General features: G+C 43.5%; 1 protein-coding gene across 1 annotated transcript in view; it reads left to right on the top strand.

The window, feature by feature from the left end:
- The first annotated feature begins 2,360 nt into the window (after positions 1–2,360).
- Positions 2,361–13,767, top strand: part of LOC122116397 (NACHT, LRR and PYD domains-containing protein 3-like) — a 54,292-nt gene continuing 42,885 nt past the window's right edge. Inside the window, exon 1 of the mRNA XM_042690075.1 lies at positions 2,361–2,422. The gene's annotated coding sequence lies outside the window, so the exon portion shown is untranslated. The remainder of the gene's footprint in view (positions 2,423–13,767) is intronic.

The following is a 13,767-nucleotide window of genomic DNA, read 5'->3' as shown; positions in this document are numbered from 1 at the left end:
GCTTTCTTTGTTTTGGTGCTACCCTGGGGCTTGAATTTAAGGTCTGAGCCAAGGCCTTGAGCTTTTTAGCTCAAAGCTGCACTCTACTGATTGAGTCACAGTTCAACCTCTGACTTTTTGATGCTTAATTGGAGATAAGAATCTCAAGGATTTTCCTTTGGTAGCTGGCACTGAACTGAGATCCTTAAAACTCAGCCTCCTGGGAGTAATTAAGATTAGAAGGGTGAGCCACAGATGCCCTGCCAGCTGTCATTTGTGTGCATGCATGCGCATGTATGTGCATGCATGTCCTGGTCTTGGGACTGGTATTCAGGGCCTGGGAATTGTCTCTGAGATAGTTTGCTCAAGGCTAGTGATCTACCATTACTTCCAGGTTTTGGCAGTTAATTGGAGATAAGTGTCTTAGAGACGTTGTTGCCTGGGCTGTCTTCTAGTCTTGATCCTCAGATCTCAGCCTGGGTAGCTAGGGTTATAGGTGTAAGCCACAGATGCCTGACAACAACTGTCATTTTGAGTCCTTAAGTCCCATTTTCTGTACAGGGAGCAGGAAATGTTTCTCTCCCTCCTTTAAACTGGCACTTAAGCTGTCTAGCTAGAGCCTCCCATTTCCTTTCATGGGATACTTTTTTTCTATTAAATTCCTTGTTGTTGTTTTTTTTTTTTGCTGGTCCCTGGGGCTTGAACTCAGGGCCTGGGCACTGTCCTTTGGCTTCTCTGTGCTCAAGGCTAGCATTCTACCACTTGAGCCACAGCACCACTTATGGCTTTTTCTGAGGTACTGAGGAATTGAACCCAGGGCTTCATGCATGCTAGGCAAGCACTCTACCACTAAGGCACATTCCCAGTCCTTAAATTTCTTGTTTTGGCTGGGCGTTGGTGGCTCATGCCTATAATTCTAGCTACTCAGATCTGAGGATTGCAGTTCAACACCAGCCTGGCCAGGAAAGTCCGTGAGACTGTTATCTCCAGTAAAGCATCAGAAGATTGGAAGTGGTTCTGTGGCTCAAGTGGTAGAGTGCCATGACAGAGCCCAGTCCCATGACAGAGCTCAGTCCCACGACAGACCAAAAAAAAATTCCTTATTTTGTCAGTTTACACTTTCCGCTTGAGTTTTCATTCTGTTCTTTGTTGGAGATGCTAAGAACCTGGAGAGTTCACCTCTGTGACCACTCACCAGTGATTGCAAGAGTGAGACTTTTTATCTCAACTATAAAAAGGCCAGCAGTGTGCAGACCAGCAAGTACAAGGTCTTAAGTTCAAATGTCAGCACAGCTGGAAAAAAGAGTTCTCTAGTTATACATGTTTCAGTTTCAAATTTCAGATAGTGTTTCCTGTGTCTGTGTAGGGAATTGGCAAAGACATTCCATTTTCCAATCACATTACTTAATATGGCCACTAAAGGGGTCCTGTCGCTTCTACCTTCCCAATGACAATCTTTACTTCTCAAACGCTTCAAAATATATTCCTTATACCACAGAGGGGGTCTTGGTCTATCCAGTAGTCCACATTATCAAATATTTGTTCATTAATTCAAAAGATTGATAGACCTTTTGTTTCAGGTGGTAGCGTTTAGTCGTGATTAATACACATTATTTCCTGCCCCAGGTGCCTGTGTCTCATGCCTGTAACCATAGCTTCTGAGGAGCCTGAGATCTGAGGCTGCAAGTTCGAAGCCTGCCTGGACAGAAAAGTCCTTAAGTGTCTGATCTCTAATAAGTACTAAAAAGCCCACAAGCGGCACTATGGCTTAAGTAGTAGAGCACCAGCCTTGGGCAATAAAGCTCAGGTATAGCGCCCCAGTGCTTGCGTTCAAGCCCCAGGGAGATGTACACACAAATGCACGCATACGCGCACGCACACACAAGCACACATCAATGTGGAGCCAGCAGACCATCAACCATCGGGTGCTTTCTAATCAGAAGGGCTGTCATAGATGGATTACGTGGTTGAAGGTATGCCTAACACCAGACTAAGCACTCGAGTTGGGGTGATTCATGTAATGTGTCCAGTAAATGTATTAAAGAATTTTACTGTTTCCATAGCACACCAGTAATTCTTGAGTCCTCTGCTCAGACCAGCAGATTCCTATTAAGTCAGCTTAGCAGGGAAGGGTCTTGATCATACTTGCCCCTCCCATAGGGTCTAGTTTAGGAAAGCTTGATGCTGCTGTAGTAGAGTGGGCGAGATTTTTTTAAAAAGCTACATTAGCAACATTTTATGAAAATTTTGGCGGGCGCGGGTAGCTTTCCTCCCTTTTCTCCTCCCACTCCCCAGTGACCCCCCCCTTTTCTTCCCGGTCCCTCCCTCTGGGCCGCCTCCTTTCTAAGTCATTTCCCCTTCCCCGCCCCATAGACCTTTGCTCTCTCGTGGAATCTCTTTCCTGCCGGCAAGGAGTGAAGAGCGTTCTGGCTTTAGGAATCAGGTGAGAAATGCCTCCCGAATTCGGAGGAACCGTAAAGAGAGGAAGTTCCCCGGGGTCAAGCTGCAAGAGTCCTTGCCAGCTGTTGGCTATAATAGCCAAGTGAGGGAGGTGTCGTGCTCTCACCCGCTTGCTTTATATATTTATTCATTTATGTATTCATTTATTTTTCTGGGACGCGATCATACTGGCGGCCGGGGCAGCGTGTACTCAGCTTCCGGAGCTGCCGTGAGTTCGCGAAGCGAGTGGGGAAGGAGGGGGGGGAGGCTCGTCGTCACGAGGAGGGACGTCGCTGCCCTTGGAACTGGAGGGCGGGGCGGGCCGGCGCCAAAGCCAGCCATTGCAAGGGGGGACGGTGGGGAGAGGCAGTATTGGGTTCTGAGGATGCCTGCAGAACGTCGTGTGCAAGCTCGCTGATTCGTGCGGTGAGGGAGTAAATGTGTGTGGACCGGTGTAGCGAGGAGGCGCGAGTGTGGGAGAAGGGAGAGTCGCAGGTTCGGGGACTTTTTCCGCAGGTGCCTCAGTATGGGGGCGTGCACGTGGTAGCTGGGGCGGACACGATCGCGAAGGTGTGGCCGTGTTTCCACATGGAACTGCGTGAGGGAATTAAATTGCGTGTGCGTGGGGTGCGTGCGTTGCGTGCGCCGCGGGGTTCAGTACGTGTGGGGTGCTGCGTGCGTGGGGGGGAGGGGAGAACGGCTGGGAAGGCTGACCTGCCAGGGGAGCTGACACAGACTACAGACTGCATGCACGCGCAGCCTAGGTAAAGTAGTCAAGCAGCTCTTGCTTGCTGATCGAGCTCAAAGTTAACAATTTTCACCTCGTTTTCTTTCAGGTGGGCAAGAGTGTGCACATGGAACCCTTGTAAATCTGAGGAGAACTATAGACTTTCTTCCACCCAAAAGCCACTCCTTTTTTTACATGGAGGTATACAATTCGTGGGCATGCGGATGGCCACTTGTGGACCCCAAATTATGATTTTAAAGCGGGGAAGCAAACCCAAATAGGTTACTTTCTTTACTGTTCTGTTAATGTGACTTAGAAATGAAAAGGAAATGGAAACGTTTAAGTGTTTCTATTTATTCATTTGGGGGATACTGAGTTTGAACTCAGGGTCTGAGGTTAGGCTGGCACCATACCAAGAGCAATATCGCGGACACTTTTTCTATTTATTTTTACTATTCACACTGGTGCATGCCTCAGCTGTGTTCTGCCTAATGTTGGTTTCCAATCATTGCTTCCATCACAAGGTGTGTGCGCCACGGTATCCAGCGTCTCTTAGACTCTTCTGCCTACGTTGATTTGGAACTACGATCTGCTAACTGCAGCCTCTCTTGTTTATGTAGACTGACAGGCACATCCTACTGTGCCCAGCCACAGCTTGAGAAACAGTCCCGAGAACTTTTCTACCCAGGCCAGCCCAGCGCCAAGATCCGCCTGTTCTCAGCCTCCCAAGTAGCTACAATTACAGGCAGTTGGCTCTCTAATCTTTGTGTTCCTATCTTGGGTCTTGTATGGCTTCCTGTTCTAGTGTTCTGCTCTGGTGGGAAGTGGTGTGTTCCAAGAGAGAGGAATTAGACACAAAATTACCCCCGAGATAAGATTGCAGAAGGATGCCCGAGGCTTTCAGGATTTCACCGGATTACAAGATTTGTACTACTCTTCTTGAGCTGGCCCTGGTATATCACTAGCTTCAAGCCTCACTGGTCAGCTGCTTGCAAAGTAAGGTCGGACCACATATTTAGAGTGTTCCCTTTTGTTATACCCTCCATTTTCTCCATGGGTAGCAAGGATTTGGGGTTAATGAATGTAAAGTTGGAGCTAAGACCAGTAAGTCTCAGTTTTAGTCCATTTTTTTTTATTGAGTAACTATATAAACTTAAGCAGGTGTCTTAATCTTCGTGTGCCTAACTTTGCTTATTTATAAAAATAGGATGTCAGAGCACAGCGCCCTGGTGACTCATACCTGTAATCCTAGCTACTTCAGATGCTGAGATCTGAGGACTACTCTTCAAAGCCAGCCCAGACAGGAAAAGGTCTGTGAGACCCTTATCTCCAATTAAGCACCAAAAAAGCCAGAAGTAAATCTATGGCAAAAGTGATAGAGTACTGCCCTTAAGCAAAAGAAGCTCAGAGACAGTGCCAAGGCCCTGAGCTCAAGTACCAGGACTGGCACAAAGAAATAGGATAACAACTAGGCACCTATACTCTTACTCTGGCAGCTGAGACCTAAGGATCATGATTGAAAGCCAGCTTGGACAGAAATTCAAGATACCCTTAACTCTAGTTAATCAGAAAAAAAGCTGGAATTGGGGGCATAGATCTGGTGGTAGAGTAGCAGCCTTGAGCAGAAAAGCAAGAGTGTGAAGCCCTGAATTCAAGCCCCAGTACAAATACCAAATAATGAAATAAATAATAACCGCTTATAGGATTTTTGGAAGTGCAAGTAAGACTAAAATTCCTAGAAAATGGAAAGCCTTTAATGAACTGCATCTTTTTTTTTTTTTTTTTTTGGTCCAGTCGTGGGACCTGAACTCTGGGCCTGGGCGCTGTCCCTCAGCTCTTCAGCTCAAGGCTAGCGCTCTACCACTTGAGCCACAGCACCACTTCCAGCTTTTTTCTTTTTGCTTAATGTGGTGCTGGGGAATCGAACCCAGGGCCTCATGCATGCGAGGCAAGCGCTCTACCACTGAGCCACCTTCCCAGCCCCAATGAGCTGCATCTTACATAGAAATATATGTGGGGGCTGGGAAGGTGGCTCAGTGGTAGAGTGCTTGCCTTGTATGCATGAGGTCCTGGGTTCGATTCCTCAGCACCACATAAGCAGAAAAAAGCTGGAAATGGGGCTGTGGCTCAAGTGGTAGGGCACGAGCCTTGAGCTGAAGGGCTGAGGGACAGTGCCCAGGCCCAGAGTTCAAGCCCCATGACCAAAAAGAAAAAGAAAAAAAATATGTGTACAGTGGGTTCTTAGTTTCTTAAGAGAATTGGTCCAACCTTACTGTACATACAAAATGCCTTAGAGGGCATAAAAAATCCTTGGACATCCAAGTCTCTAAACAATTTGTCTTTAGTTGGTCAGAGGAGTTTCGTGTGTGTGTGTGTGTGTGTGTGTGTGTGTGTGCGCACTCGCGCTGTTCCTGATATTGATGAGAGTCTTGCTGGTTTTCCTGTCCAGGCTGGCTTTGAACAGAAATCCTCAGATCTCAGCTTCCTGAGTAGCCAGAATTAAAGATGTGAGCCACTGGTACCTGGCTAAAAAGGAGGGGTTTCAACATGCCAATTTATGTATGCAATGCATCTTTTTTTTTTTTTTTAATCGGTCATGGGGCTTGAACTCTGGGCCTGGGCGCTGTCCTTGTACTCTTCAGCTTATGAATGATGATTGCTCTACCCCTTGAGCTACAGCACCACTTCCGGTTTTCTAGTGGTTTATTGGAGATAAGAGTTTCATGGACTTTCCTGCCTGGGCTGGCTTTGAACTGTGATCCTTAGATCTCAGCCTCCTGAGTAGCTAGGATTACAAGCATGAGCCACAGTTGCCCAGCTCATCTTTTTTTTCTCTGGTGCTGGTACTGGGACTTGAACTCAGGGACTTGGCCCTGAGTTCTTCAGCTTTTTCTCAAGATTGGCACTATACCGCTTCAGCTACAGCTCCACTTCTGGCTTTTTGTTGGTTAATTGCAGAAGAGTCTCAATGACTTCTGCCTGGGCTAGCATTGAAGTGCACTTCTCATATCTCAGCTTCCTGAGTGGTTAGGATTACGTGCTTGAGTCACCAGTGCCTGGCCTGTGCAATGCATCTTAATCAGTGTTACTCCTGATTTTCTCTCCCGATCTATAATAGATCTATAATAGAATATACCCTAAATATAACCTATGTACATCATTCTGTGTTATTATACCTGAGACAAGGTAAATGCTATGCAAATAGTTGTTATCCTGTGTTGTTTAGGAAATAATAGCCAGGAAAAGACCTGTTTGATATAGAACAGTTTTGTTTTTATTCCAGTCTTGGGGCCTGAACTCTGGGCCTGGGCACTGTCCCTCAGCTCTTCAGCTCAGGGCTAGTGCTCTAGTGCTTGAGCCACAGCACCACTTAGGCCTTTTCTGTTTATGTGGTGCTGAGGAATCGAACCCAGGGCCTTATGCATGCAAGGCAAGGACTCTACCACTGAGCCACAGTGCCACTTCCAACTTTTTCTGTTTATGTAGTACTCAGGGCTTCAGAAGCATTTGAGGTGAGCACTCCACCACTGAGCTACATTCCCAGCCAGTAAGGTTTTTTTTTTAATTTGTATGTCTGTGCATGTGCACTTGCACATGTTCACATGTTCCAGTCCTGAGTTTGTACTCAGGGCCTGGGCACTGTCCCTGACCTTTTGTGAACAAGGCTAGCTAGCATTCTACCACTTGAACCACAGCTTGAGGTTAACTGGACTTTTCTGCCTGGGATGGGGTGTAGCTTTGAACCATAGATAGAATTACAGGTGTGAGCCACTGACACCCATTTTAAGACTATTTTTCATCCTTGATTAGTTGAATGTATAAAAGTTGAACCCACTGATAAAAAGTATGGACTGTGAAAATATGCATGCACACATATAAAAGATGTATATGTGTTTACTTCTAAAGAAGTGAAAGTAAAAATTTTCATCTAGCAGAAAACACTAAGCTGATTTCTTTTTTTATTTTCTAGGCACACTTATTTATCCTTAGCTAGAGTCCACAGAGTTGGTCCTAAAAAGTCATACCTAAAGTATGGTTTTCTTTTGATTTGCCATGTTAAGATCTCCCCTAGATTGCTGCTTTGATCTTTCAGCCTTCACAATTGCCTACCTTCCTCTCCTTCACTACCCAGTGGCACCTTTCTCCACTGCTGTTTGTATGTGACCTTGAACAACTTACTTTGCTTCCTTAAGAATTCTTTTTCTACCTGAATGTAGCGTCACATGCCTGAAATCCCAGCAATTATGAGGTGGAGGCAAGAGGATTGAGCTAAGTCTATACAGCAAGAGGCTTTGTCAAAATAAACAAAACAAATGACAAGTCCAGTGACAAAAGAAATGACAAGTCCAGTGATTATACTAACTAAAGAGAGTTTTAAGTGATTCACCTTGCTAGTGATTCACCTGCTTGCTACACTGTGGCAGGTTTTTGGGTAGTGGAGCCTTTAGGAGATGGAGTCTAGTAGATCATTGGTAATAAACTGGAGAATGGGAAACAGGATCGCAAGAGTGATAAAAGCATTGTAATAAAAAATACACTTATTTAGGAAGTGCCAGATCTGGGGCTTGAACTCAAGGCCTGGGTGCTGTCTCTTACCATTTTTGCTTTAGGCTAGTACTCTACCACTTGATCCACAGTTCCACTTCTTGCTTTTTTGGTGCCTTTTGATGCATAATTGGAGATAGTCTCACTGACTTTCCTGCCTGGGCTGGCTTCAATCTGCCATCCCCAGATCTCAGCCTTCTGAATAGTAGCTAGGATTACAGGTGTGAGTCACCAGTATCTGTCTACACAGTTTTAATTGTGTCAAATGTTTGATAATTAGCATTATAAGACTGTTGTATTCCAATTACTTGTTACTCTTGCATGTTTATTATTTTATAGAGAACTTATAAATAAGATTAGCATGCTCCTTGTGGAATCTTACTGACAGTTTGTTGACATTGATTTGCACTTACAAGTTTAATTGGGCATCTTTATATTGATGAGTCTTCATGAATTACTGGTGTGGATCTATTTAGGTAAAATATTAAGGTTTTCAGTAATAATCCATACTTTTTTCTATAATTGTCTTGAACATGTATTATTTGTTTTATTTCTAACTTGTATGTGTGTGTGTATGTATGCACACGTGTGTGTGCTAGTCCTAGGGCTTTAACTCAGGGCCTGAGTATTGTCCCTGAGCTTTTTTTGGTCAAGGCTAGCACTCTGCCACTTGAGCCATAGCTCCACTTTTGTCTTTTTGGTGGTTAATTGGTGATAGACTTTCCTACCGAGGCTGGCTTCAAAACATGAGCTTCAGATCTCAGCCTCTTGAGTAGCTAGGATTACAGGTGTGAACCACTGGTGCCTGGCTTCTAGATAGTTTTGTATGTGTATTTATACTTTTTATTACTGTTATGATTTTTTAAAAATTTATAATTGTTAAAGATTTAGAAAAAGCTGTTAGAGCTGAGCATTGGTGGCTCACACTTATAATCTAGCTACTCAGGAGGCTGAAATCTGAGGATCATGCTTTGAAGGCAGCCTAGGCAGAAAAGTCCATGAGACTTACCACCAATTAAGCAGCCAAAAAAACTAGAAATAAAGCTGTGGCTTAGTTGGTAGAGAGCTATCCTTGAGCAGAAAAAGCCAAGGAATAACACCCAGGCCGTTCCAGGACCATCACACACAAAAAAACTTGTTTTTTTTGTATGAAAATTTGTATAAAACTTTTACTATATTTTCTTTTTTAGTAGTTTGATCATTGATTCTATTGAATTTTCTAGGTTGAAAAATAGATTGTGGGATACTAATTGACTATTTTGTCTCTTTGTTTGTAGCTTATATACTACATGTGTCTTGTCTTAATAATTTGGCTAGAACTTGGAGTGTAAATTTGAATAGTAGCAATGATGTTAGAATACTTATTACCTCCCTTTAGTGGGAATGCCTCTGAGATGTTATGATTATATATTATGTTTACTGTGGGTTTCAGGTACATGGGGAATTTTTATTAAGTGAATTTTCTTTAATGCCTATTTATTTGTGACTTTTTTGTGTTACTACTGGGGCTTGAACTCCGGGCAACATAATTTGACTTTTTTGTTCATGGCTGGTGCTTTACCCCTTTAAGTCATGTCTTCTTACATTCTACTGGTTATTTGAAGATGGAGTGCCTGGCCTGGCTTTGAATGCCAATCCTTCAGAACTATTCTTGGCTATTTTTTTTGGCTCAGTCATGGAGCTTGAACTCTGAGCCTGGAAGCTCAACTCTTCAGCTCAAGGCTAGCGTTCTACCACTTGAGCCCCAGCGCCACTTCCAGCTTTTTCTGCTTATGTGGTGCTGAGGAATTGAACCTAGGGCCTCATGCATGCAAAGCAAAGACTCTAACACTAAGCCACCTTCCCAGCCCCATTATTTATATTTTTATTATACATCTGATATACAGAAGGGTTAGTTTCATAAGTCAGATAATGAATACATTTCTTTTTGGACAATGCCACCACTTCCTTTGCACTCTCTCTCTGTTCTTCCCTTTACTCTTGGCTTTTGAGAAGATGCAAATGAATCAGGCAGCAGTGGATCATGCCTGTAACTACTCTGGAGGCTAAGATCTGAGGATCATTGTTTAAAGCCAGCCCAGGCAGGGAAGTCCATGAGACTCATCCCCAGTTAACCATCAAAAAGCTAGAAGTAGAGCTGTGGACTCTTATCTCCAATTAACCATCAAAAAGCCAGAAGTAGAACTGTGGCTAAAGTGGTAGAGCAGTAGCCTTGAGCAAAAAAATCACAGGGAAAGTGCCCATGCCCTGAGTTAAACCCCAGGACTAGCACACACAAAGCCAAGAACAGGTATAAAACTACCTTTTAAATTTTTTAATGAAGTAGTGTACAAAGAGGTTATAATTCCATAAATCAAGTTATGTGTATAATACTTCTTGATCAGTGTCCCCCCTTCCATCATTCTTCCACATTTTCTAACCTCCTATTCTACCCTCAAGTTATGGAGTTCAATTTTTCACATAATGTTCATTGAATATAATGACAGCATTTGCTTACCATTCATGTGTCCCTTGTTTTCCTCCCACCAGGTCATGTAGGGATAGCAGTTGCCTTGGCATATCTAAGTTGGACATAGTTTTTTTTCCCTTTACATTTGTATAAATAGCTTAAGTTTCTATTATGAAAATTTCAACTTGTATAATAGTGTACAGTAACCCACATACACATATCCACGACAAAGTTTTAGTAGCCACCACATTTTGCCATGCTTCTTCATATGTCTCCTTTCTCTTGTGTGGAATAGATTGATCATGAGTATCATGATTTTAATCTAAATATTTCAGTATGTTTAAGAAAAGAATTATAGGGAGAAATGATCTTACATAATTGCAATGTCTTTATCACACTAGTCCTTAGAAAATACTCAATATCTCTAGTTGTTAAAAATGGTTTCTAATGAATTTTGTGGGAAATGGGATCTAATCAAGACCAACTTAGCATATTTAGGTGTGTGTGTGTGTGTGTGTGTGTGTGTGTGTGTGTGTGTATGTGTGTTGTTTGTGGGGCTTGAACTCAGGGCCCAGACTGAGCTTTTGTACTTAAGGCTAGTGTCCTACCACTTTGAGCCACAGCTCTATTTCTGGTTTTCTGGTAATTAATTGGAGATAAGAGTCTCATGGACTTTCTGCCTGGGCTGGCTTTGAACTGCGATCCTCAGATCTTGGCCTGTTGAGTTGCTAGGATTACAGGTGTGAGCCACCAGCGCCCAGCATATTATTATATTTATTAGGTTTCTTTTACATCTGTGCATGTACTTGCACGTTCATGTCAGTCCTGGGGCTTGAACTTAGGACTTGGGAACTGTCCTTAAGTTCTTTTTTTCTCGAGGCTAATGCTCTTGGATTTGAACTACAGTTTCACTTCAGGCTCTTTGATGGTTAATTGGAGATAGGAGTCTCTGGTCTTTCCTGTCTGGGCTGCCTTTGAACCTTGATTGCTTCTTGAGTAGTTAGGATTACAGGCATGAGCCATGGCTCCAGGCTCTTTTAAATCTTTTTTTTTGTTGTTGTTAGTGGAGGGGCTTGATCTCTGCCTTCGTTCTGTCCCTTCAGCTCAAGGTAAGCACTCTACAACTAGAGCCACAGCACCACTTCCAGTTTTCTGGTGGTTAATTGGAGATAAGAGTTTCATGGACTTTCCTGTCTGGCCTGACTTCAAACTGTGATTCTCAGATCTAAACCTCCTGAGTAACTAGGATTACAGGTGTGAGCCAGAGGTGGCCAGCAAAATTTGCTGTTTTTAGGTCTTAAGTTCAGTGGCCTTAAATAATTCAAGTTATTGTACTACCATCATCCATCTACCAAACTTTTCATTTTCCCAAATGGAAACCAATAACATTGAACAATTTTTTTTATTGCTCTTCCCTAGCCCCTAGTAAACACTACTTTGCTTTCTATCTTCCTGTATTTGATTACTCCAGGTACCCCATATAATTGGAATCGCATAATATTTGTTCTTTTGTGTCTAGATTATTTCGCTTGGTAATATGTCTTCAAGATCATTTATGTTTAACATCATGTGTCAGACTTTGATTCAATCTGAAGGCTCCATTGTATGTAAACATCATATTTCATTTGTCCACTAATGAATATTCAAGTTGATTGCAGTTTTTCATTTTCTTTTTCTTTGTGTGTATGTGTGTGTGTTTGTGCACACATGTGTGTGCACCAGCCAGTGCTAGAACTTGAACTCAGGGCCTATCACTCTTAGCCTTTTCATTCAAGTCTAGCACTCTACCACTTGAGCCACACCTCTACTTCTGGCTCTGAAGCGTAATGGGGATGCAAGTCTCCATTTTTCTATTTGGGCTGGCTTCAAGCTGTAATCTTCAGATCACAGTCAGGATTACAGGCTTGAGCCTTCAGTTCTGGCTCTGAGAGGCTTTTTGGGGGGGGGGGGGGCTCTGGTCATGGGGCCTGAACTCTGGGCCTGGGCGCTGTCCCTCAGCTCTTCAGCTCAAGGCTAGCGCTCTACCACTTGAGCCACAGCGCCACTTCTGGCTTTTTTCTTTTTGCTTATGTGGTGCTGAGGAATTGAACCCAGGACCTCAGGCATGCAAGGCAAGCACTCTACCACTGAGCCACCTTCCCAGCCCTCTGAGAGGCTTTTATCTCCAACAAACTAGCAAATAAGGCAGAAGTAGATTTGTGCCTCAATTGGTTGAATTGACGTCATCCATGTTGAAAGTCTGAGTGAGAGTATGAGGCCCTGTGTTCCAGTTCCAATACTGGCACAAAATAAAGTAATATCACATAGAAAGAAGGAAGTGGAATAAACTACTAGTAAAAGAAAGATAAATAAGATAAGGTTGGGGGACACAGCCTGATTTTCTACTTTTTGAAGGATGAGATTACCTGTTACCTGTATCTCCAAAGTGGATTGGTTCTTCCTGAACTAATTCCTGCATCTGCAAGTGTAGTAGCTCCCCTAGCTGGAGTAGTGTTCTGCCTCTTTGAATCTTGCCCTTTGCCCTATTGAGGTTGTTCTGTGGGAGTGTTGATGGCATCCTAGGGTATGAAAGAATGGAGGAAGTCTCTAGATTTTTTTTCTTTTGGCATCTCTTTTGAAATGATGTCCATAGGGGGTAGCCACTTTTATTCTGCTGCTGGATTTCTAATGCAGGGAGGAGGATTTTCTGCCTTAAGTTGTGTTGGGAAATTCTCTCAGAAACATACCAGTGTATTAAGTTGGAGGAAACTACCTGCAGAGCATTAGCTTAGAGGGTCTTGTAAATAGTCCCTGTGAAATTGTTGTCTGAGATCTTGCCTTGTCAGTCATCAATTGAGTATAAGCTTACAGGATGTTAAAGGGACCATCTCTGTGTCTTACTTGGGTTGACATAAGACTCTATTCCTCCTAAGACCAGGTTGCTTACTGAATGACTGAATCACTGGTGACAGAAGCTCAGGACTTATGCGACAGTTTATAAGAAAAGTTCTACATTTTCAGTTTTTGCCTGTTCTGATGGTTACAGAGGGCCTTGCTGTTGCTCCCTCCCTAGAAAAGGCTAGAATTAGATGCATAATAAACATCGCTACCCTATGTCCCTGAGGGAGAAGTACAAGGTGTGTGAGACAGGATATAAAACAAAGTTCTACCCCAAAGCATTTTGCCTGCTCTGGTGGATAGGGAGGAGGATGCAGGTGTCACTGAAGGGGCATTTGAAAGTACTGGGTTTGAACTCAGGGCCTCATGCTTGCTAGGTAAGTACTCCCCCATTGAATCATACACCTTCTACCAAGTATCTGTAAGTCTGGCACACTGCTATTCTGGATGTGCTGAGGATCTAGAGGTGTGGTTTTTCTCTTTGATTGGGTTCCTTTTCCAGAGTGGTGGAATTAGGGAGTTCAGGTCTTTTGTATTGGGCTGTTGAGGAACCCCCCAGTACATTCTGTGTCTGGTATTTCACACGTGTGCATTTAGCTTAGAGGGCACTGCAAAAAATAGAAAGAAAGGAAAAAGTGGTGGGTGGGGAATGACAAGGGAACTTTGGTCCTGTCATGAAAGCTTTCCCCCACTGCTCCTTCTGACTGCAGTTTGTTCCTTGCTTCTTGATTTTGATATTTGGGATTTAATA

Source organism: Dipodomys spectabilis, unplaced genomic scaffold (assembly GCF_019054845.1).
Source record: "Dipodomys spectabilis isolate Male_0828 unplaced genomic scaffold, ASM1905484v1 ptg000132l, whole genome shotgun sequence".
Taxonomy (NCBI): Eukaryota; Metazoa; Chordata; class Mammalia; order Rodentia; family Heteromyidae; genus Dipodomys; species Dipodomys spectabilis.
Note: the sequence above shows the minus strand (reverse complement) of the source record. Positions and strands in the feature narration are given on the sequence as shown.